The sequence below is a fragment of the Balaenoptera acutorostrata genome, chromosome 8 (genome assembly GCF_949987535.1).
Source record: "Balaenoptera acutorostrata chromosome 8, mBalAcu1.1, whole genome shotgun sequence".
NCBI classification, from domain to species: Eukaryota; Metazoa; Chordata; class Mammalia; order Artiodactyla; family Balaenopteridae; genus Balaenoptera; species Balaenoptera acutorostrata.
Genome location: NC_080071.1, coordinates 61,778,063 through 61,804,458, shown reverse-complemented (window position 1 = coordinate 61,804,458; position 26,396 = coordinate 61,778,063). Strand labels below are relative to the sequence as shown.

General features: G+C 39.2%; 1 protein-coding gene across 4 annotated transcripts in view; it reads right to left on the bottom strand.

Annotated features, from left to right (window-relative positions):
• The window catches only part of NBEAL1 (neurobeachin like 1), a 184,373-nt gene that overhangs the window by 62,276 nt on the left and 95,701 nt on the right, over positions 1-26,396 (bottom strand). The window lies entirely within an intron of this gene.

Below are 26,396 nucleotides of genomic sequence, written 5' to 3'. Positions count from 1 at the left end.
ATCTTAAGGAAACAATCATTCAGGCAAAGCTCTATATATAAGCATTCCACTGAATCATTTCCTATAATATGGCAAGAATTGAAAATAATTTAAACATTCAATAATGTATCTTTTATGTATCCATTCAATAATGCTTTTGAAGAATTTTTAGAAAAAGGTTCATGTTATATGAAAAATATCAGGAAAAATGCTAAACTTGCAAAATATTATTACTGCTACATATTTACTACATAAATACAACTATAAAACTAAGAAAATATTCCAAAATGTGGACAGTAGTTAATACTGAATGACAGGACCTAACCTCTTCCATTTCTTAAACTGTCTTCAATTACGTTGTACTACTTGAATATCTGAATCACAGAACCTCCCCTCCAATCTAAGGACAAAGGCAAGAATATTTAAAGGTGCTATAGTTGAAAATAAAGTCAGACATTGCATCGTAGCTCAGTTTTATTTTCAGTAGTTAAGAAACATTTAAGCACCAAACAAAGCAAGTGAACCCTCAGCACCCAAGGGCCAGTAGAGGCAAAAGATGAAGCCCCCATAGTAAAGTGGCAACTACTGCAGGAATCACTGCCCTAGGAGGGATGCACTGTCTAGGAAGGGACACAAGTTTAGACCTTAACCCCTTTCCCTAGCCCTGGCTTAGCTGGCAACAGGGGGCCCAAAGCGCTGCAAGGTCCGTATCACCAGAGAAAGCTGGTCAAGAAAGTTGACGATGGAAATTCGGAGAAGGCGGGAATCCAGCTCTCCAGCGTACCGCCAGGACGCTGCCGCTATGAGCTCCTTCCCAACCGCCCCTTGGTGCGGTTCGGCACCTGGGGCCAGGGACCCACGGGCAACCTCCGCCTCCAAGGTGGACGGGAAAGGCACGCTTAGGGCGAATACGTGTGGCTGGCTTCCCGGCCTTCTGGCCGTGCACGCGGGGTGGCCGCCCGGCCCCGAAGAGTGCTGTGCTGGCGTGACACGCAGAGCTCCGTTGTTTGCAGCGGCAGCAGCATTCGCGCTGCGGGGGCCGCCTGGCCACCCCTGCCACCCCAGCTGCCCAGGACTTCAGCGCCGCCCACCATCCTGCCTGCGCCTGCGTCCCCCCATAAGGATATTCTCAAATCAGGTTTTTCTAGAAAAGCTAAGGGTGAAGTTACAGAGAAAATGCTGGTTGGTATAGTAATTGGTAGAACTTCTTTAAGGGCAATATAACAGTAATTATTACCATAATTGCTCCATACCGGTAATTCCACTTATTCTAGGGAAGTCATTCTGGATAAGCATAAAAATATGACTACAGAGACGATCGATACTATTTATAATAAAGAAAAAACTGTTAAATTAGGTCTAAAACCGGGAAATAAGTTTAAATCTTCTAATACATAATATAATGGAATATTAGACAATCATATAATGGCATGGAAAAATGTTCACAGTACATTTTAAGAAAGTAGTAGCAAATGAAACTACCATTTTGGTTAAACCAAATATATACATAAAAATACAGGAAGGATAATATACCAAAATATTAGTAGTGGTGGATTACAAATGTTTCTTTTTATACCTAAGTTATGGAATAAACATATGTTTTTATTTGGTCTTCCCTAATTTGTTTCATCTGTGTTCTGTAGTTTTTAGCATATAGATTCTGTACATATTTTGTTAGATTGATATCTAAGTACCTCATTCTTTTTAAACCTATTGTAAATAGTATTTTTTTTTAAATTGCAGTTTCCTATTGCTCGTTGCTAGTATATAGAAATATGATTAAATTTGTGTATTGATATTGTGTCCTGCAATGTTGCTAAATTCATTACTTATAGGAGATTTCTGATAGATTCCTTAGGATTTTCTACACAGATAATTATGTGATCTGCAAATAGTTTTATTTCTTCCTTCCCAATATAACTGTCTTTTTCTTCTTTTTCTATTCTTATTGCATTTGCTATGTCTTATAGTACAATAGTGACTAAGAAGAGTGAAAGTGAACATTCCACCCTCGTTCTCTATTTTACGGGGAAAGCACTCAGTTTTTTACCATTAAATATGAAGCTAGCTGTACGATTTTTGTAGAGATTTAGGTATTCCCTTCTAATCCTAGTTTGCTAAAAACTTTGATCATAAATGGATGTTGAATTTTGTCAAATGCTTTTTCTGCATCTACTGATATGATCATGTACTTTTTCTTGATAAGTCTATTAATGTGACTGATTATTAACTGATCATCAAATGTTGAACCAGCCTTGCATTCCCAACAGACACTCTACCTGGTTGTGATGTTTTTTTTTTTATACATTGCTAGATTTGGTTTGCACCTATGTTCCCAAGGGATACTGGTCTTCAGTTTTCTTGCACTGTTTTTGTATGGTTTCAATATGAGGGTAATACTGCCTCATATAATGAGTTGGGAAGTTATGCCACTTTTCAATTTTCTGAAGAGAGTGTGAGGAATTGGTGTAATGTCTCCATTAAACATTTGGTAAAATTTGGCACTGAAACCATCTGGGCCTAGAGTTTTCCCTTGTGGAAGGTATTTAACTATAAACTCAATTTCTTTAATTGATAGAGAACTATCCAGGTTATCTACTTATTATTGAATTAGCTTGGGAAATTTGTAGTTGTCAAGAAATTGATCCATTTCATCTAAATCATCTTATTCATGTGCACAGATTAGCCTGTAGTAGTCCCTTATTATCATGTTGATGTCTGTGAAGTCAGTGGTGATTCATTTCTGGTATGAGTAATTTTTCACTTTTTTTCCCTCAATTTGGCTAGAAGTTTATCAATTTTATTGATATCTTAAGTAGATTTTGCTTTCACTGATTTTCTCTATTGTTTTTCTGCTTTCAATTCCATTGCTTTCTGCTCTTTAATCATTTCTTATTTAAAAACTAAGGTAGGGAATTCCCTGGCGGTCCAGTGGTTAGGACTCGGCGCTTTCACTGTGGTGGCTCAGGTTCAATCCCTGGTCGGGGAACTAAGATCCCACAAGCCGCGTGGTACGGCAAAAAAAAACAAAAACAAAAAAAACAAACTAATGTAATTTAGTTTACTTGTTCAAGTTCCTTAGGGTAGAATGAACTTATTAATTTGAGGCCTTTCTTCTTTTTTAGTATAAGTACTTTGTGTTATAAATTTCCCTCTAAGCACTGATATATACTCAGCCTCCTTAAAGATGTCTACTATCAGCTTGATAGACTTTTTACCTAATCACTATGTACAGAACATTTTGATATTAATTTTTAAGTTGTTACTTATCTGTTTTTCTTCCAATTCTCAAATAATTTTCAGACAAACAATAAGAAATACTGTTTGGACTGAACTGCCCCGGAGCCCGAGGGGAAGGCGGCCTCACTGAGGCTGCCGGCTCTGGAGGGGCCCCACCAGCCGAAGCCGTGACAGTCCTTGGGACCGCGGGCCACAGTGAGTACAACTTGGAGGAGCTTAAAGATGGCGGAAGAGTAAGACGTGGAGATCACCTTCCTCCCCACAAATACATCAGAAATACATCTACATGTGGAACAACTCCTACAGAACACCTACTGAACGCTGGCAGAGGACCTCCCAAAAGGCAAGAAACTCCCCATGTACCAGGGTAGGGTAAAAGAAAAAAGAAAAAACAGAGACAAAGAATAGGGACACAACCTGCACCAGTGGGAGGGAGCTGTGAAGGAGGAAAGGTTTCCACACACTAGGAAGGCCCTTCGCGGGCGGAGACTGCAGGTGGCGGAGGGGGAAGCTTCGGAGCCACGGAGGAGAGCGCAGCAATGGGGGTGTGGAGGGCAAAGCAGAGAGATTCCCGTACAGAGGATCGGTGCCAACCAGCACTCACCAGCCTGAGAGGCTTGTCTGCTCAGCCGCTGGGGCGGGCAGGGGCTGGGAGCTGAGGCTCGGGCTTCGGAGGTCGGATCCCAGGGAGAGGACTGGGGTTGGCTGCGTGAACACAGCCTGAAGGGGGCTAGTGTGCCACGGCTAGCCGGGAGGGAGTCCGGGAAAAAGTCTGGAGCTGCCGAAGAGACAAGAGACTTTCTTGACTCTTTGTTTCCTGGTGCGCGAGGAGAGGGGATTCAGAGCGCTGCTTAAAGGAGCTCCAGAGACGGACGCGAGCCATGGCTATCAGCGCAGACCCCAGAGACGGGCATGAGACGCTAAGGCTGCTGCTGCCACCACCAAGAAGCCTGTGAGCAAGCACAGGTCACTATCCACACCTCCCCTCCCGGGAGCCTGTGCAGCCCACCACTGCCAGGGTCCCGTGATCCAGGGACAACTTCCCCAGGAGAACGCACAGCACGCCTCAGGCTGGTACAACGTCACACTGGCCTCTGCCGCCGCAGGCTTGCCCCGAATCCGTGACCCTCCCTCCCCACAGCCTGACTGAGCCAGAGCCCCTGAATCAGCGGCTCCTTTAACCCCGTCCTGTCTGAGCGAAGAACAGACGCCCTCAGGCGATCTACACACAGAGGGTCCAAATCCAAAGCTGAACCCCGGGAGCTGTGCGAACAAAGAAGAGAAAGGGAAATCTCTCCCAGCAGCCTCAGGAGCAGCGGATTAAATCTCCACAATCAACTTGATGTACCCTGCATCTGTGGAACACCTGAATAGACAACAAATCATCCCAAACTGAGGAGGTGGACTTTGGGAGCAACAATATATATATTTTTCCAACTTTTTCTCTTTTTGTGAGTGTGTATGTGTATGCTTCTGTGTGTGATTTTGTCTGTATAGCTTTGCTTTTACCATTTGTCCTAGGGGTCTGTCTGTCCGTTTTCTTGTTTTTGTTTTTTTTCTTTTACTTAAAACAATTTTTTTTCTTAATAATTTTTTTTATTTTAATAACTTTATTTTATTTTACTTTATTTTATTTTATTTTCTTCTTTCTTTCTTTCTTTTTTTCTCCCTTTTATTCTGAGCCGTGTGGAGAACAGGCTCTTGGTGCTCCAGCCAGGCGTCATGGCTGTGCCACTGAGGAGGGAGAGTCAAGTTCAGGACACTGGTCCACAAGAGACCTCCCAGCTTGACGTAATATCAAATGGTGAAAATCTCCCAGAGATCTCCATCTCAACGCCAAGACCCAGCTCCACTCAACAACCAGCAAGCTACAGTGCTGGACACCCTATGCCAAACAACCAGCAAGACAGGAACACAACCCCATCCATTAGCACAGAGGCTGCCTAAAATCATAATAAGGCCACAGACACCCCAAAACACACCACCAGACGTAGACCTGTCCACCAGAAAGACAAGATCCAGCCTCATCCACCAGAACACAGGCACTAGTCCCCTCCACCAGGAAGCCTACACAACCCACTGAATCAACCTCATCCACTGGAGACAGACACCAAAAACAATGGAAACTACGAACCTGCAGCCTGCGAAGAGGAGACCCCAAACACAGTAAGTTAAGCAAAATGAGAAGACAGAGAAACACACAGCAGATGAAGAAGCAAGGCAAAAACCCACCAGACCTAACAAATGAAGAGGAAATAAGCAGTCTACCGGAAAAAGAATTCAGAATAATGATAGTAAAGATGATCCAAAATCTTGGAAATAGAATGGAGAAAATACAAGAAACATTTAACAAGGACCTAGAAGAACGAAAGAGCAAACAAACAATGATGAACAACACAATAAATGAAATTAAAAATTCTCTACAAGGGATCAATAGCAGAATAACTGAGGCAGAACGTATAAGTGACCTGGAAGATAAAATAGTGGAAATAACTACTGCAGAGCAGAATAAAGAAAAAAGAATGAAAAGAATTGAGGACAGTCTCAGAGACCTCTGGGACAACGTTAAACACATCAACATTTGAATTATAGGGGTCCCAGAAGAAGAAGAGAAAAAGAAAGGGACTGAGAAAATATTTGAAGAGATTATAGTTGAAAACTTCCCTAATATGGGAAAGGAAGTAGTTAATCAAGTCCAGGAAGCACAGAGAGTCCCATACAGGATAAATCCAAGGAGAAACACACCCAGACACATATTAACCAAGCTATCAAAAATTAAATACAATGAACGAATATTAAAAGCAGCAAGGGAAAAACAACAAATAACACAGAAGGGAATACCCATAAGGTTAACAGCTGATCTTTCAGCAGGAACTCTGCAAGCCAGAAGGGAGTGAGAGGACATATTTAAAGTGATGAAAGGGAAAAACCTACAACCAAGATTACTCTATCCAGCAAGGATCTCACTCAAATTTGATGGAGAAATTAAAACCTTAACAGACAAGCAAAAGCTAAGAGAATTCAGCACCACCAAACCAGCTCTACAACAAATGCTAAAGGAACTTCTCTAGGCAGGAAACACAAGAGAAGGAAAAGACCTACAATAACAAACCCAAAACAATTAAGAAATGGTCATAGGAACATACATATCGATAATTACTTTAAATGTAAATGGATTAAATGCTCCAACCAAAAGACATAGACTGGCTGAATGGATACAAAAACAAGACCCGTATATATGCTGTCTACAAGAGACCCACTTCATAACTAGGGACACATACAAACTGAAAGTGAGGGGATGGAAAAAGATATTCCATGCAAATGGAAATCAAAAGAAAGCTGGAGTAGCAATTCTCATATCAGACAAAATAGACTTTAAAACAAAGACTATTACAAGAGACAAGGACACTACATAATGATCAAGGGATCAATCCAAGAAGAAGATATAACAATTGTAAATATTTACGCACCCAACATAGGAGCACCTCAATACATAAGGCAAATACTAACAGCCATAAAAGGGGAAATCGACAGTAACGCAATCATAGTAGGGGACTTTAACACCCCACTTTCACCAAGGGACAGATCATCCAAAATGAAAATAAATAAGGAAACACAAGCTTTAAATGACACATTAAACAAGATGGACTTAAATGATATTTATAGGACATTCCATCCAAAAACAACAGAATACACATTCTTCTCAAGTGCTCATGGAACATTCTCCAGGATAGATCATGTCTTGGGTCACAAATCAAGCCTCAGTAAATTTAAGAAAATTGAAATCGTATCAAGTATCTTTTCCGACCACAATGCTATGAGACTAGATATCAATTACAGGAAAAAAATCTGTAAGAAATACAAACACATGGAGGCTAAACAACACACTACTTAATAACCAAGAGATCACTGAAGAAATCAAAGAGGAAATCAAAAAATACCTAGAAACAAATGACAGTGAAAACACAATGACCCAAAACCTACGGGATGCAGCAAAAGCAGTTCTAAGAGGGAAGTTTATAGCTATACAAGCCTACCTTAAGAAACAAGAAACATCTCAAATAAACAACCTAACCTGCCACCTAAAGCAATTAGAGAAAGCAGAACAAAAAAGCCCCAAAGTTAGCAGAAGGCAACAAATCATAAAGATCAGATCAGAAATAAATGAAAAAGAAATGAAGGAAATGATAGCAAAGATCAATAAAACTAAAAGCTGGTTCTTTGAGAAGATAAACAAAATTGATAAACCATTAGCCAGACTCATCAAGAAAAAAAGGGAGAAGACTCAAATCAATAGAATTAGAAATGAAAAAGAAGTAACAACTGACACTGCGTAAATACAAAGGATCATGAGAGATTACCACAAGCAACTATACGCCAATAAAATGGACAACCTGGAAGAAATAGACAAATTCTTAGAAAAGCGCAACCTTATGAGACTGAACCAGGAAGAAATAGAAGATATGAACAGACCAATCACAAGCACTGAAATTGAAACTGTGATTAAAAATCTTCCAACAAACAAAAGCCCAGGACCAGATGGCTTCACAGGCGAATTTTATCAAACATTTAGAGAAGAGCTAACACCTATCCTTCTCAAACTCTTCCAAAACATAGCAGAGGGAGGAACACTCCCAAACTCATTCTACGAGGCCACCATCACTCTGATACCAAAACCAGACAAAGATGTCACAAAAAAAGAAAACTACAGGCCAAAATTACTGATGAACATACATGCAAAAATCCTCAACAAAATACTAGCAAACAGAATCAAACAGCAGGAATGCAAGGATTCTTCAACATATGCAAATCAATCAACGTGATACACCATATTAACAAATTGAAGAAGAAAAACCATATGATCATCTCAACAGATGCAGAGAAAGCTTTCAACAAAATTCAACACCCATTTACGATAAAAACCCTCCAGAAAGTAGGCATAGATGGAACTTTCCTCAACATAATAAAGGCCATATATGAGAAACCCACAGCCAACATCATCCCCAATGGTGAAAAACTGAAACCATTTCCACTAAGATCAGGAACAAGACAAGGTTGCCCACTCTCACCACTATTATTCAATACAGTTTTGGAAGTTTTAGCCACAGCAATCAGAGAAGAAAAAGAAATAAAAGGAATCCAAATTGGAAAAGAAGAAGTAAAGCTGTCACTGTTTGCAGATGACATGATACTATACATAGAGAATCCTGAGAGCCTCCCATCAAGCCTCTTAGATAGCCTCAACCACCAGAGGGCAGACAACAGAAGCAAGAAAAACTACAATCCTGCAGCCTGTGGACCAAAAACCACAGTTACAGAAAGACAGAGAAGATGAAAAGGCAGAGGGCTATGTACCAGATGAAGGAACAAGAAAAAACCCCAGAAAAACAACTAAATGAAGTGGAGATAGGCAACCTTCCAGAAAAAGAATTCAGAATAATGATAGTGAAGATGATCCAGGACCTCGGAATAAGAATGGAGGCAAAGATTGAGAAGATGCAAGAAATGATTAACAAAGACCTAGAAGAATTAAAGAACAAACAAACAGAGATGACCAATACAATAACTGAAATGAAAACTACACTAGAAGGAATCAATAGCAGAATAACTGAGGCAGAAGAACGGATAAGTGACCTGGAAGACAGAATGGTGGAACTCACTGCTGCGGAACAGACTAAAGAAAAAAGAATAAAAAGAAATGAAGACAGCCTAAGAGACCTCTGGGACAACATTAAACGCAACAACATTCGCATTATAGGGGTCCCAGAAGGAGAAGAGAGAGAGAAAGGACCAGAGAAAATATTTGAAGAGATTATAATCGAAAACTTCCCTAACATGGGAAAGGAAATAGCCACCCAAGTCCAGGAAGCGCAGAGAGTCCCATACAGAATAAACCCAAGGAGAAACACGCCGAGACACATAGTAATCAAAGTGGCAAAAATTAAAGACAAAGAAAAATTATTGAAAGCAGCAAGGGAAAAACGACAAATAACATACAAGGGAACCCCCATAAGGTTAACAGCTGATTTCTCAGCAGAAACTCTGCAAGCCAGAAGGGAGTGGCATGAAATACTTAAAGTGATGAAAGGGAAGAACCTACAACCAAGATTACTCTACCCAGCAAGGATCTCATTTAGATTTGATGGAGAAATCAAAAGCTTTACAGACAAGCAAAAGCTAAGAGAATTCAGCACCACCAAACCAGCTCTACAACAAATGCTAAAGGAACTTCTCTAAGTGGGAAACACAAGAGAAGAAAAGGACCTACAAAAACAAACCCAAAACAATTAAGAAAACGGTCATAGGAACATACATATCGATAATTACCTTAAATGTGAATGGATTAAATGCCCCAACCAAAAGACATAGACTGGCTGAATGGATACAAAAACAAGACCCATATATATGCTGTCTACAAGAGACCCACTTCAGACCTAGGGACACATACAGACTGAAAGTGAGGGGATGGAAAAAGATATTCCATGCAAATGGAAATCAAAAGAAAGCTGGAGTAGCTATACTCATATCAGATAAAATAGACTTTAAAATAAAGAATGTTACAAGAGACAAGGAAGGACACTACATAATGATCCAGGGATCAATCCAAGAAGAAGATATAACAATTATAAATATATATGCACCCAACATAGGAGCACCTCAATACATAAGGCAACTGCTAACAGCTATAAAAGAGGAAATCGACAGTAACACAATAATAGTGGGGGACTTTAACACCTCACTTACACCAATGGACAGATCATCCAAAATGAAAATAAATAAGGAAACAGAAGCTTTAAATGACACAATAGACCAGATAGATTTAATTGATATATATAGGACATTCCATCCAAAAACGGCAGATTACACGTTCTTCTCAAGTGCACACGGAACATTCTCCAGGATAGATCACATCTTGGGTCACAAATCAAGCCTCAGTAAATTTAAGAAAATTGAAATCATATCAAGCATCTTTTCTGACCACAACGCTATGAGATTAGAAATGAATTACAGGGAAAAAAACGTAAAAAAGACAAACACATGGAGGCTAAACAATACGTTACTAAATAACCAAGAGATCACTGAAGAAATCAAACAGGAAATAAAAAAATACCTAGAGACAAATGACAATGAAAACACGACGACCCAAAACCTATGGGATGCAGCAAAAGCGGTTCTAAGAGGGAAGTTTATAGCTATACAAGCCTACCTAAAGAAACAAGAAAAATCTCAAGTAAACAATCTAACTTTACACCTAAAGAAACTAGAGAAAGAAGAACAAACAAAACCCAAAGTTAGCAGAAGGAAAGAAATCATAAAGATCAGAGCAGAAATAAATGAAATAGAAACAAAGAAAACAATAGCAAAGATCAATAAAACGAAAAGTTGGTTCTTTGAGAAGATAAACAAAATTGATAAGCCATTAGCCAGACTCATCAAGAAAAAGAGGGAGAGGACTCAAATCAATAAAATCAGAAATGAAAAAGGAGAAGTTACAACAGACACCGCAGAAATACAAAACATCCTAAGAGACTACTACAAGCAACTTTATGCCAATAAAATGGACAACCTGGAAGAAATGGACAAATTCTTAGAAAGGTATAACCTTCCAAGACTGAACCAGGAAGAAACAGAAAATATCAACAGACCAATCACAAGTAATGAAATTGAAACTGTGATTAAAAATCTTCCAACAAACAAAAGTCCAGGACCAGATGGCTTCACAGGTGAATTCTATCAAACATTTAGAGAAGAGCTAACACCCATCCTTCTCAAACTCTTCCAAAAAATTGCAGAGGAAGGAACTCTCCCAAACTCATTCTATGAGGCCACCATCACCCTGATACCAAAACCAGACAAAGACACTACAAAAAAAGAAAATTACAGACCAATATCACTGATGAATATAGATGCAAAAATCCTCAACAAAATACTAGCAAACAGAATCCAACAACACATTAAAAGGATCATACACCACGATCAAGTGGGATTTATCCCAGGGATGCAAGGATTCTTCAATATACGCAAATCAATCAATGTGATACACCATATTAACAAACTGAAGAATAAAAACCATATGATCATCTCAATAGATGCAGAAAAAGCTTTTGACAAAATTCAACACCCATTTATGATAAAAACTCTCCAGAAAGTGGGCATAGAGGGAACCTACCTCAACATAATAAAGGCCATATATGACAAACCCACAGCAAACATCATTCTCAATGGTGAAAAACTGAAAGCATTTCCTCTAAGATCAGGAACGAGACAAGGATGTCCACTCTCACCACTATTATTCAACATAGTTCTGGAAGTCCTAGCCACGGCAATCAGAGAAGAAAAAGAAATAAAAGGAATACAAATTGGAAAAGAAGAAGTAAAACTGTCACTGTTTGCGGATGACATGATACTATACATAGAGAATCCTAAAACTGCCACCAGAAAACTGCTAGAGCTAATTAATGAATATGGTAAAGTTGCAGGTTACAAAATTAATGCACAGAAATCTCTTGCATTCCTATACACTAATGATGAAAAATCTGAAAGAGAAATTATGGAAACACTCCCATTTACCATTGCAACAAAAAGAATAAAATACCTAGGAATAAACCTACCTAGGGAGACAAAAGACCTGTATGCAGAAAACTATAAGACACTGATGAAAGAAATTAAAGATGATACCAACAGATGGAGAGATATACCATGTTCTTGGATTGGAAGAATCAACATTGTGAAAATGAGTATACTACCCAAAGCAATCTACAGATTCAATGCAATCCCTATCAAATTACCAATGGCATTTTTTACGGAGCTAGAACAAATCATCTTAAAATTTGTATGGAGACACAAAAGACCCCGAATAGCCAAAGCAGTCTTGAGGCAAAAAAATGGAGCTGGAGGAATCAGACTCCCTGACTTCAGACTATACTACAAAGCTACAGTAATCAAGACAATATGGTACTGGCACAAAAACAGAAACATAGATCAATGGAACAAGATAGAAAGCCCAGAGATTAACCCACGCACCTATGGTCAACTAATCTATGACAAAGGAGGCAAAGATATACAATGGAGAAAAGACAGTCTCTTCAATAAGTGGTGCTGGGAAAACTGGACAGCCACATGTAAAAGAATGAAATTAGAATACTCCCTAACACCATACACAAAAATAAACTCAAAATGGATTAGAGACCTAAATATAAGACTGGACACTATAAAACTCTTAGAGGAAAACATAGGAAGAACACTCTTTGACATAAATCACAGCAAGATCTTTTTCGATCCACCTCCTAGAGTAATGGAAATAAAAACAAAAATAAACAAGTGGGACCTAATGAAACTTCAAAGCTTTTGCACAGCAAAGGAAACCATAAACAAGACGAAAAGACAACCCTCAGAATGGGAGAAAATATTTGCAAATGAATCAACGGACAAAGGATTAATCTCCAAAATATATAAACAGCTCATTCAGCTCAATATCAAAGAAACAAACACCCCAATCCAAAAATGGGCAGAAGACCTAAATAGACATTTCTCCAAAGAAGACATACAGACGGCCACGAAGCACATGAAAAGATGCTCAACATCACTAATTATTAGAGAAATGCAAATCAAAACTACAATGAGGTATCACCTCACTCCTGTTAGAATGGGCATCATCAGAAAATCTACAAACAACAAATGCTGGAGAGGGTGTGGAGAAAAGGGAACCCTCTTGCACTGTTGGTGGGAATGTAAATTGATACAGCCACTATGGAGAACAATATGGAGGTTCCTTAAAAAACTAAAAATAGAATTACCATATGACCCAGCAATCCCACTACTGGGCATATACCCAGAGAAAACCGTAATTCAAAAAGACACGTGCACCCGAATGTTCATTGCAGCACTATTTACAATAGCCAGGTCATGGAAGCAACCTAAATGCCCATCAACAGACGAATGGATAAAGAAGTTGTGGTACATATATACGATGGAATATTATTCAGCCATAAAAAGGAACGAAATTGAGTCATTTGTTGAGAAGTGGATGGATCTAGAGACTGTCATACAGAGTGAAGTAAGTCAGAAAGAGAAAAACAAATATCGTATGTTAATGCATGTATGTGGAACGTAGAAAAATGGTACAGATGAGCCAGTTTGCAGGGCAGAAGTTGAGACACAGATGTAGAGAATGGACATATGGACACCAAGGGGGGAAAACTGCGATGAGGTGGGGATGGTGATGTGCTGAATTGGGCGATTGGGATTGACATGTATACACTGATGTGTATAAAACTGATGCCTAATAAGAACCTGCAGTATAAAAAAACAAACAAAACAACTAATACTAAACTTTCATTGGGTTATTTGTATGGAAATATGTTAATATAAATGTTTCAGACATTACATGAAATTTCTAAAAATCTTATATTTGTATTTGTATGGAAATATGTATGGAAATATGTTAATATAAATGTTTCAGACAGTACATGAAATTTCTAAAAATCTTATATTTGTATTTGTATGGAAATATGTATGGAAATATGTTAATATAAATGTTTCAGACATTACATGAAATTTCTAAAAATCTTATATTTGTATTTGTATGGAAATATGTATGGAAATATGTTAATATAAATGTTTCAGACATTACATGAAATTTCTAAAAATCTTATATTTGTATTTGTATGGAAATATGTATGGAAATATGTTAATATAAATGTTTCAGACATTACATGAAATTTCTAAAAATCTTATATTTGTATTTGTATGGAAATATGTATGGAAATATGTTAATATAAATGTTTCAGACATTACAGGAAACGTCTAAAAATCTTATATGTTCTGGTATAATGTTATAAGTAATAATCCTAGTTATTACTTTAAAATGTATATCTCAGAAATAACTAATTTTCTTGTCAACTGCATTATTATGAACTTTCATCAAATCTTTAACCATGGTCATTTTTAAGTCTTTTGTCATTTACAGACAGTTCTGGGTGTACTCTGATGATTTTGCAAATATGTTCCTATAAAAGAGTTTCATCTTCAAGAAATTCATGGAAAAGACTCTGACAAGTACAGGTTTCTGGTAACTGACTGTACTGCTGAACTGAATGAATAAGCATTTTCAGAACTCTAATGAAAAACTGATGAACTCATAAAAGTGCTAACAAAAGATCAAGATGAAAAAAAAGAAATTAATTACATGGGACTGAGTGAACTGATGAGGATGAGTATAATTTTTGTGACTTTCTGTCTGAATTAAAAAAAAAAAAATCCCACAAGGACTCAGAGGAAAAGAATATACAAATCAATTTTCACTGCAAAGTAAAGGAGCTGTCACAGTGGAGGATTACTGGACTGAATGTCAATGTTATGACATAGTATAAGTGTGTTTCATGTTTGGTAATTGCAATCATTGTTGCTTTTGTTGTGGTCATCCATGTACAATGCTTGGTGTCAGTCTATCTATCTCTTGTAAAAATAAAATACAGTGTGTGTGTGTGGAAAAAAAAAAAGAGTGCTACTCTCTGAACAGTATCCTAGCTAGCAAATAAATTCACATACCTATTCCAGTTTTCAGGATAAAATAGATTCTGATAATAAGTTCTACCAAGATATAACTCTAAGCCCTGAAATTAAAATTTTAAAGTTTTCAAAAAGATAAGAGGTAAGCCTGGCTTATCTAACTCACACTGACATTCATTTATTAGGAAATATTAGGAACTAAAATAGTATTTAACTTGTTTCAAACAAATAACACTGAATTACATTAAAATGAACAGCTAAGGACATGGATTTAAAAGACACCTTTTAGGGACTTCCTTGGTGGCTCAGTGGTTAAGAATCCGCCTGCCAATGCAGGGGACATGGGTTTGGCCCCTGGTCCAGGAAGACCCCACATGCCACAGGGCAACTAAGCCTGTGAGCCACAACTACCGAGCCTGCGCTCTGGAGCCGGCGCGCCACAACTACGGAAGCCTGCGTGCCCTACAAGCCCTGCCGCAACTACTGAGCCCACGTGCTGCAACTACTGAGCCCGCATGCTGCAACTACTGAAGCCCGTGCACCTAGATCCCGTGCTCCGCAACAAGAGAAGCCACTGCAGTGAGAAGTCCGGGTATCACAACGAAGAGTAGCCCCCGCTCGCAGCAACTAGAGAAAGCCCACGCACAGCTATGAAGACCCAACACAGACAAAAAAAAAAAAAAAAAGACATCTTTTAAAGAGGCAGTACAGCAGTGTGTGGCTATAAGCTTTGGAACTAGACCTGGGTACAAATCTTAGGTACTTAATTCTCTGAAGCTCAGTACCATCACCTATAAGATGGAGCTGACAGTAATTGTCAACATAAAGATTAAGATTTAATGTGCTTAATATAGTGCCAGAAAAGTAGCAAGCTCTCAATAAATTATAGTTATTATTATAATTGTTACTGTAATTACTACTATATTTGTAGGAAATCAATGATTTGGGAGATAGTGTTATCGAATATTTAAAACAGATCATTGCTGAGACAACTGAAGAAGTCATGAGAGCTCCATGATAATTAAACATCAATTTCACAGTTTTGAAGTTCAAGCACATAAGGATATTCTTTTTTTTTTTTTTTGGTTGTGTTGGGTCTTCGTTTGCTGCATGCGGGCTTTCTCTAGTTGTGACGAGCGGGGGCTACTCTTCGTTGCGGTGGCTTCTCTTGTTGCAGTGCATGGGCTTCTGTGGCACGTGGGCTCAGTAGTTGTGGCTCGCAGGCTCTAGAGCGCAGGCTTGGTAGTTGTGGCGCATGGGCTTAGTTGGTGCACAGCATGTGGGATCTTCCCGGACCAGGGATTGAACTCATGTTCCCTGCATTGGCAGGTGGATTCTTAACCACTGCGCCACCAGGGAAGTCCTCATAAGGATATTCTTTTTTTTTTTGAAAGGAAGAAGCAAAACTGCCTTTATTCTGAGAAAACCTGATCACCAATGATGAAAATCCAATGGCATCTACCAAAGAGCTACTAGAATAAGTGAGTTTAGAAAAGGCTGCAGGATACAACACCTTTTACAGGAAGCTAACTCCTCCTAACTAAATGCCTAAATGACTGTCCTAGCAGTTTTTCTTCACTGATCTGAGACAAGGCCAGTAAGCCACAGAGCTCCCATTCGAGTGTTTCTCGGTTGTTTGCTCTTGTCATACAAACCCAGTTTTTAAAAAAATTTTACTGAGGAGACCCAGTAGTGACAAGGATGTGGGAAAGCATTCTGGTGGGAGGGTACATTTTCTGTACAATTTGGAGAGCAATTTCACACACTGCAGATTGAGAGCTTTAAATATTTAACCAATTCTACCTCTTGTAGTCTATCTTAAGGAAACAATCATTCAGGCAAAGCTCTATATATAAGCATTCCACTGAATCATTTCCTATAATATGGCAAGAATTGAAAATAATTTAAACATTCAATAATGTATCTTTTATGTATCCATTCAATAATGCTTTTGAAGAATTTTTAGAAAAAGGTTCATGTTATATGAAAAATATCAGGAAAAATGCTAAACTTGCAAAATATTATTACTGCTACATATTTACTACATAAATACAACTATAAAACTAAGAAAATATTCCAAAATGTGGACAGTAGTTAATACTGAATGACAGGACCTAACCTCTTCCATTTCTTAAACTGTCTTCAATTACGTTGTACTACTTGAATATCTGAATCACAGAACCTCCCCTCCAATCTAAGGACAAAGGCAAGAATATTTAAAGGTGCTATAGTTGAAAATAAAGTCAGACATTGCATCGTAGCTCAGTTTTATTTTCAGTAGTTAAGAAACATTTAAGCACCAAACAAAGCAAGTGAACCCTCAGCACCCAAGGGCCAGTAGAGGCAAAAGATGAAGCCCCCATAGTAAAGTGGCAACTACTGCAGGAATCACTGCCCTAGGAGGGATGCACTGTCTAGGAAGGGACACAAGTTTAGACCTTAACCCCTTTCCCTAGCCCTGGCTTAGCTGGCAACAGGGGGCCCAAAGCGCTGCAAGGTCCGTATCACCAGAGAAAGCTGGTCAAGAAAGTTGACGATGGAAATTCGGAGAAGGCGGGAATCCAGCTCTCCAGCGTACCGCCAGGACGCTGCCGCTATGAGCTCCTTCCCAACCGCCCCTTGGTGCGGTTCGGCACCTGGGGCCAGGGACCCACGGGCAACCTCCGCCTCCAAGGTGGACGGGAAAGGCACGCTTAGGGCGAATACGTGTGGCTGGCTTCCCGGCCTTCTGGCCGTGCACGCGGGGTGGCCGCCCGGCCCCGAAGAGTGCTGTGCTGGCGTGACACGCAGAGCTCCGTTGTTTGCAGCGGCAGCAGCATTCGCGCTGCGGGGGCCGCCTGGCCACCCCTGCCACCCCAGCTGCCCAGGACTTCAGCGCCGCCCACCATCCTGCCTGCGCCTGCGTCCCCCCATAAGGATATTCTCAAATCAGGTTTTTCTAGAAAAGCTAAGGGTGAAGTTACAGAGAAAATGCTGGTTGGTATAGTAATTGGTAGAACTTCTTTAAGGGCAATATAACAGTAATTATTACCATAATTGCTCCATACCGGTAATTCCACTTATTCTAGGGAAGTCATTCTGGATAAGCATAAAAATATGACTACAGAGACGATCGATACTATTTATAATAAAGAAAAAACTGTTAAATTAGGTCTAAAACCGGGAAATAAGTTTAAATCTTCTAATACATAATATAATGGAATATTAGACAATCATATAATGGCATGGAAAAATGTTCACAGTACATTTTAAGAAAGTAGTAGCAAATGAAACTACCATTTTGGTTAAACCAAATATATACATAAAAATACAGGAAGGATAATATACCAAAATATTAGTAGTGGTGGATTACAAATGTTTCTTTTTATACCTAAGTTATGGAATAAACATATGTTTTTATTTGGTCTTCCCTAATTTGTTTCATCTGTGTTCTGTAGTTTTTAGCATATAGATTCTGTACATATTTTGTTAGATTGATATCTAAGTACCTCATTCTTTTTAAACCTATTGTAAATAGTATTTTTTTTTAAATTGCAGTTTCCTATTGCTCGTTGCTAGTATATAGAAATATGATTAAATTTGTGTATTGATATTGTGTCCTGCAATGTTGCTAAATTCATTACTTATAGGAGATTTCTGATAGATTCCTTAGGATTTTCTACACAGATAATTATGTGATCTGCAAATAGTTTTATTTCTTCCTTCCCAATATAACTGTCTTTTTCTTCTTTTTCTATTCTTATTGCATTTGCTATGTCTTATAGTACAATAGTGACTAAGAAGAGTGAAAGTGAACATTCCACCCTCGTTCTCTATTTTACGGGGAAAGCACTCAGTTTTTTACCATTAAATATGAAGCTAGCTGTACGATTTTTGTAGAGATTTAGGTATTCCCTTCTAATCCTAGTTTGCTAAAAACTTTGATCATAAATGGATGTTGAATTTTGTCAAATGCTTTTTCTGCATCTACTGATATGATCATGTACTTTTTCTTGATAAGTCTATTAATGTGACTGATTATTAACTGATCATCAAATGTTGAACCAGCCTTGCATTCCCAACAGACACTCTACCTGGTTGTGATGTTTTTTTTTTTATACATTGCTAGATTTGGTTTGCACCTATGTTCCCAAGGGATACTGGTCTTCAGTTTTCTTGCACTGTTTTTGTATGGTTTCAATATGAGGGTAATACTGCCTCATATAATGAGTTGGGAAGTTATGCCACTTTTCAATTTTCTGAAGAGAGTGTGAGGAATTGGTGTAATGTCTCCATTAAACATTTGGTAAAATTTGGCACTGAAACCATCTGGGCCTAGAGTTTTCCCTTGTGGAAGGTATTTAACTATAAACTCAATTTCTTTAATTGATAGAGAACTATCCAGGTTATCTACTTATTATTGAATTAGCTTGGGAAATTTGTAGTTGTCAAGAAATTGATCCATTTCATCTAAATCATCTTATTCATGTGCACAGATTAGCCTGTAGTAGTCCCTTATTATCATGTTGATGTCTGTGAAGTCAGTGGTGATTCATTTCTGGTATGAGTAATTTTTCACTTTTTTTCCCTCAATTTGGCTAGAAGTTTATCAATTTTATTGATATCTTAAGTAGATTTTGCTTTCACTGATTTTCTCTATTGTTTTTCTGCTTTCAATTCCATTGCTTTCTGCTCTTTAATCATTTCTTATTTAAAAACTAAGGTAGGGAATTCCCTGGCGGTCCAGTGGTTAGGACTCGGCGCTTTCACTGTGGTGGCTCAGGTTCAATCCCTGGTCGGGGAACTAAGATCCCACAAGCCGCGTGGTACGGCAAAAAAAAACAAAAACAAAAAAAACAAACTAATGTAATTTAGTTTACTTGTTCAAGTTCCTTAGGGTAGAATGAACTTATTAATTTGAGGCCTTTCTTCTTTTTTAGTATAAGTACTTTGTGTTATAAATTTCCCTCTAAGCACTGATATATACTCAGCCTCCTTAAAGATGTCTACTATCAGCTTGATAGACTTTTTACCTAATCACTATGTACAGAACATTTTGATATTAATTTTTAAGTTGTTACTTATCTGTTTTTCTTCCAATTCTCAAATAATTTTCAGACAAACAATAAGAAATACTGTTTGGACTGAACTGCCCCGGAGCCCGAGGGGAAGGCGGCCTCACTGAGGCTGCCGGCTCTGGAGGGGCCCCACCAGCCGAAGCCGTGACAGTCCTTGGGACCGCGGGCCACAGTGAGTACAACTTGGAGGAGCTTAAAGATGGCGGAAGAGTAAGACGTGGAGATCACCTTCCTCCCCACAAATACATCAGAAATACATCTACATGTGGAACAACTCCTACAGAACACCTACTGAACGCTGGCAGAGGACCTCCCAAAAGGCAAGAAACTCCCCATGTACCAGGGTAGGGTAAAAGAAAAAAGAAAAAACAGAGACAAAGAATAGGGACACAACCTGCACCAGTGGGAGGGAGCTGTGAAGGAGGAAAGGTTTCCACACACTAGGAAGGCCCTTCGCGGGCGGAGACTGCAGGTGGCGGAGGGGGAAGCTTCGGAGCCACGGAGGAGAGCGCAGCAATGGGGGTGTGGAGGGCAAAGCAGAGAGATTCCCGTACAGAGGATCGGTGCCAACCAGCACTCACCAGCCTGAGAGGCTTGTCTGCTCAGCCGCTGGGGCGGGCAGGGGCTGGGAGCTGAGGCTCGGGCTTCGGAGGTCGGATCCCAGGGAGAGGACTGGGGTTGGCTGCGTGAACACAGCCTGAAGGGGGCTAGTGTGCCACGGCTAGCCGGGAGGGAGTCCGGGAAAAAGTCTGGAGCTGCCGAAGAGACAAGAGACTTTCTTGACTCTTTGTTTCCTGGTGCGCGAGGAGAGGGGATTCAGAGCGCTGCTTAAAGGAGCTCCAGAGACGGACGCGAGCCATGGCTATCAGCGCAGACCCCAGAGACGGGCATGAGACGCTAAGGCTGCTGCTGCCACCACCAAGAAGCCTGTGAGCAAGCACAGGTCACTATCCACACCTCCCCTCCCGGGAGCCTGTGCAGCCCACCACTGCCAGGGTCCCGTGATCCAGGGACAACTTCCCCAGGAGAACGCACAGCACGCCTCAGGCTGGTACAACGTCACACTGGCCTCTGCCGCCGCAGGCTTGCCCCGAATCCGTGACCCTCCCTCCCACAGCCTGACTGAGCCAGAGCCCCTGAATCAGCGGCTCCTTTAACCCCGTCCTGTCTGAGCGAAGAACAGACGCCCTCAGGCGATCTACACACAGAGGGTCCAAATCCAAAGCTGAACCCCGGGAGCTGTGCGAACAAAGAAGAGAAAGGGAAATCTCTCCCAGCAGCCTCAGGAGCAGCGGATTAAATCTCCACAATCAACTTGATGTACCCTGCATCTGTGGAACACCTGAATAGACAACAAATCATCCCAAACTGAGGAGGTGGACTTTGGGAGCAACAATATATATATTTTTCCAACTTTTTCTCTTTTTGTGAGTGTGTATGTGTATGCTTCTGTGTGTGATTTTGTCTGTATAGCTTTGCTTTTACCATTTGTCCTAGGGGTCTGTCTGTCCGTTTTCTTGTTTTTGTTTTTTTTCTTTTACTTAAAACAATTTTTTTTCTTAATAATTTTTTTTATTTTAATAACTTTATTTTATTTTACTTTATTTTATTTTATTTTCTTCTTTCTTTCTTTCTTTTTTTCTCCCTTTTATTCTGAGCCGTGTGGAGAACAGGCTCTTGGTGCTCCAGCCAGGCGTCATGGCTGTGCCACTGAGGAGGGAGAGTCAAGTTCAGGACACTGGTCCACAAGAGACCTCCCAGCTTGACGTAATATCAAATGGTGAAAATCTCCCAGAGATCTCCATCTCAACGCCAAGACCCAGCTCCACTCAACAACCAGCAAGCTACAGTGCTGGACACCCTATGCCAAACAACCAGCAAGACAGGAACACAACCCCATCCATTAGCACAGAGGCTGCCTAAAATCATAATAAGGCCACAGACACCCCAAAACACACCACCAGACGTAGACCTGTCCACCAGAAAGACAAGATCCAGCCTCATCCACCAGAACACAGGCACTAGTCCCCTCCACCAGGAAGCCTACACAACCCACTGAATCAACCTCATCCACTGGAGACAGACACCAAAAACAATGGAAACTACGAACCTGCAGCCTGCGAAGAGGAGACCCCAAACACAGTAAGTTAAGCAAAATGAGAAGACAGAGAAACACACAGCAGATGAAGAAGCAAGGCAAAAACCCACCAGACCTAACAAATGAAGAGGAAATAAGCAGTCTACCGGAAAAAGAATTCAGAATAATGATAGTAAAGATGATCCAAAATCTTGGAAATAGAATGGAGAAAATACAAGAAACATTTAACAAGGACCTAGAAGAACGAAAGAGCAAACAAACAATGATGAACAACACAATAAATGAAATTAAAAATTCTCTACAAGGGATCAATAGCAGAATAACTGAGGCAGAACGTATAAGTGACCTGGAAGATAAAATAGTGGAAATAACTACTGCAGAGCAGAATAAAGAAAAAAGAATGAAAAGAATTGAGGACAGTCTCAGAGACCTCTGGGACAACGTTAAACACATCAACATTTGAATTATAGGGGTCCCAGAAGAAGAAGAGAAAAAGAAAGGGACTGAGAAAATATTTGAAGAGATTATAGTTGAAAACTTCCCTAATATGGGAAAGGAAGTAGTTAATCAAGTCCAGGAAGCACAGAGAGTCCCATACAGGATAAATCCAAGGAGAAACACACCCAGACACATATTAACCAAGCTATCAAAAATTAAATACAATGAACGAATATTAAAAGCAGCAAGGGAAAAACAACAAATAACACAGAAGGGAATACCCATAAGGTTAACAGCTGATCTTTCAGCAGGAACTCTGCAAGCCAGAAGGGAGTGAGAGGACATATTTAAAGTGATGAAAGGGAAAAACCTACAACCAAGATTACTCTATCCAGCAAGGATCTCACTCAAATTTGATGGAGAAATTAAAACCTTAACAGACAAGCAAAAGCTAAGAGAATTCAGCACCACCAAACCAGCTCTACAACAAATGCTAAAGGAACTTCTCTAGGCAGGAAACACAAGAGAAGGAAAAGACCTACAATAACAAACCCAAAACAATTAAGAAATGGTCATAGGAACATACATATCGATAATTACTTTAAATGTAAATGGATTAAATGCTCCAACCAAAAGACATAGACTGGCTGAATGGATACAAAAACAAGACCCGTATATATGCTGTCTACAAGAGACCCACTTCATAACTAGGGACACATACAAACTGAAAGTGAGGGGATGGAAAAAGATATTCCATGCAAATGGAAATCAAAAGAAAGCTGGAGTAGCAATTCTCATATCAGACAAAATAGACTTTAAAACAAAGACTATTACAAGAGACAAGGACACTACATAATGATCAAGGGATCAATCCAAGAAGAAGATATAACAATTGTAAATATTTACGCACCCAACATAGGAGCACCTCAATACATAAGGCAAATACTAACAGCCATAAAAGGGGAAATCGACAGTAACGCAATCATAGTAGGGGACTTTAACACCCCACTTTCACCAAGGGACAGATCATCCAAAATGAAAATAAATAAGGAAACACAAGCTTTAAATGACACATTAAACAAGATGGACTTAAATGATATTTATAGGACATTCCATCCAAAAACAACAGAATACACATTCTTCTCAAGTGCTCATGGAACATTCTCCAGGATAGATCATGTCTTGGGTCACAAATCAAGCCTCAGTAAATTTAAGAAAATTGAAATCGTATCAAGTATCTTTTCCGACCACAATGCTATGAGACTAGATATCAATTACAGGAAAAAAATCTGTAAGAAATACAAACACATGGAGGCTAAACAACACACTACTTAATAACCAAGAGATCACTGAAGAAATCAAAGAGGAAATCAAAAAATACCTAGAAACAAATGACAGTGAAAACACAATGACCCAAAACCTACGGGATGCAGCAAAAGCAGTTCTAAGAGGGAAGTTTATAGCTATACAAGCCTACCTTAAGAAACAAGAAACATCTCAAATAAACAACCTAACCTGCCACCTAAAGCAATTAGAGAAAGCAGAACAAAAAAGCCCCAAAGTTAGCAGAAGGCAACAAATCATAAAGATCAGATCAGAAATAAATGAAAAAGAAATGAAGGAAATGATAGCAAAGATCAATAAAACTAAAAGCTGGTTCTTTGAGAAGATAAACAAAATTGATAAACCATTAGCCAGACTCATCAAGAAAAAAAGGGAGAAGACTCAAATCAATAGAATTAGAAATGAAAAAGAAGTAACAACTGACACTGCGTAAATACAAAGGATCATGAGAGATTACCACAAGCAACTATACGCCAATAAAATGGACAACCTGGAAGAAATAGACAAATTCTTAGAAAAGCGCAACCTTATGAGACTGAACCAGGAAGAAATAGAAGATATGAACAGACCAATCACAAGCACTGAAATTGAAACTGTGATTAAAAATCTTCCAACAAACAAAAGCCCAGGACCAGATGGCTTCACAGGCGAATTTTATCAAACATTTAGAGAAGAGCTAACACCTATCCTTCTCAAACTCTTCCAAAACATAGCAGAGGGAGGAACACTCCCAAACTCATTCTACGAGGCCACCATCACTCTGATACCAAAACCAGACAAAGATGTCACAAAAAAAGAAAACTACAGGCCAAAATCACTGATGAACATACATGCAAAAATCCTCAACAAAATACTAGCAAACAGAATCAAACAGCAGGAATGCAAGGATTCTTCAACATATGCAAATCAATCAACGTGATACACCATATTAACAAATTGAAGAAGAAAAACCATATGATCATCTCAACAGATGCAGAGAAAGCTTTCAACAAAATTCAACACCCATTTACGATAAAAACCCTCCAGAAAGTAGGCATAGATGGAACTTTCCTCAACATAATAAAGGCCATATATGAGAAACCCACAGCCAACATCATCCCCAATGGTGAAAAACTGAAACCATTTCCACTAAGATCAGGAACAAGACAAGGTTGCCCACTCTCACCACTATTATTCAACACAGTTTTGGAAGTTTTAGCCACAGCAATCAGAGAAGAAAAAGAAATAAAAGGAATCCAAATTGGAAAAGAAGAAGTAAAGCTGTCACTGTTTGCAGATGACATGATACTATACATAGAGAATCCTAAAGATGCCACCAGAAAACTACTAGAGCTAATCAATGAATTTGGTAGAGTAGCAGGATACAAAACTAATGCACAGAAATCTATTGCATTCCTATACACTAATGATGAAAAATCTGAAAGAGAAATTAAGAAAACAGTCCCATTTACCATTGCAAACAAAAAGAATAAAATATCTAGGAATAAACCTACCTAAGGAGACAGAAGACCTGTATGCAGAAAATTATAAGACACTGATGAAAGAAATTAAAGATGATACAAATAGATGGAGAGATAAACCATGTTCTTGGATTGGAAGAATCAACATTGTGAAAATGACTTTACTACCCAAAGCAATCTACAGATTCAATGCAATCCCTATCAAAATACCAATGGCATTTTTCACAGAACTAGAACAAAAAATTTCACAATTTGTATGGAAACACAAAAGACCCCGAATAGCCAAAGTAATCTTGAGAAAGAAAAACGGAGCTGGAGGAATCAGGCTCCCTGACTTCAGACTATACTACAAAGCTACAGTAATCAAGACAGTATAGTACTGGCACAAAAACAGAAATATAGATCAATGGAACAGGAGAGAAAGTCCAGAGATAAACCCACGCACATATGGTCACCTTATCTTTGATAAAGGAGGCAAGCATATACAGTGGAGAAAATACAGCCTCTTCAATAAGTGGTGCTGGGAAAACTGGACAGGTACATGCAAAAGTATGAAATTAGAACACTCCCTAACACCATACACAAATATAAACTCAAAATGGATTAAAGACCTAAATGTAAGGCCAGACACCATCAAACTCTTAGAGGAAAACATAGGCAGAACACTCTATGACATAAATCACAGCAAGATCCTCTTTGACCCACCTCCTAGAGAAATGGAAATAAAAACAAAAATAAACAAATGGGACCTAATGAAACTTCAAAGCTTTTGCACAGCAAAGGAAACCATAAACAAGACGAAAAGACAACCTTCAGAATGGGAGAAAATATTTTCAAATGAAGCAACTGACAAAGGATTAATCTCCAAAACATACAAGCAACTCATGCAGCTCAATATCAAAAAAACAAACAACCCAATCCAAAAATGGGCAGAAGACCTAAATAGACAGTTCTCCAAAGAAGATATACAGATTGCCAACAAACACATGAAAGAATGCTCAACATCACTAATCATTAGCAAAATGGAAATCAAAACTACAATGAGATATCATCTCACACCGGTCAGAATGGCCATCATCAAAAAATCTACAAACAATAAATGCTGGAGAGGGTGTGGAGAAAAGGGAACCCTCTTGCACTGTTGGTGGGAATGTAAATTGATACAGCCACTATGGAGAACAGTATGGAGGTTCCTTAAAAAACTAAAAATAGAACTACCATACAACCCAGCCATCCCACTACTGGGCATAGACCCTGAGAAAACCATAA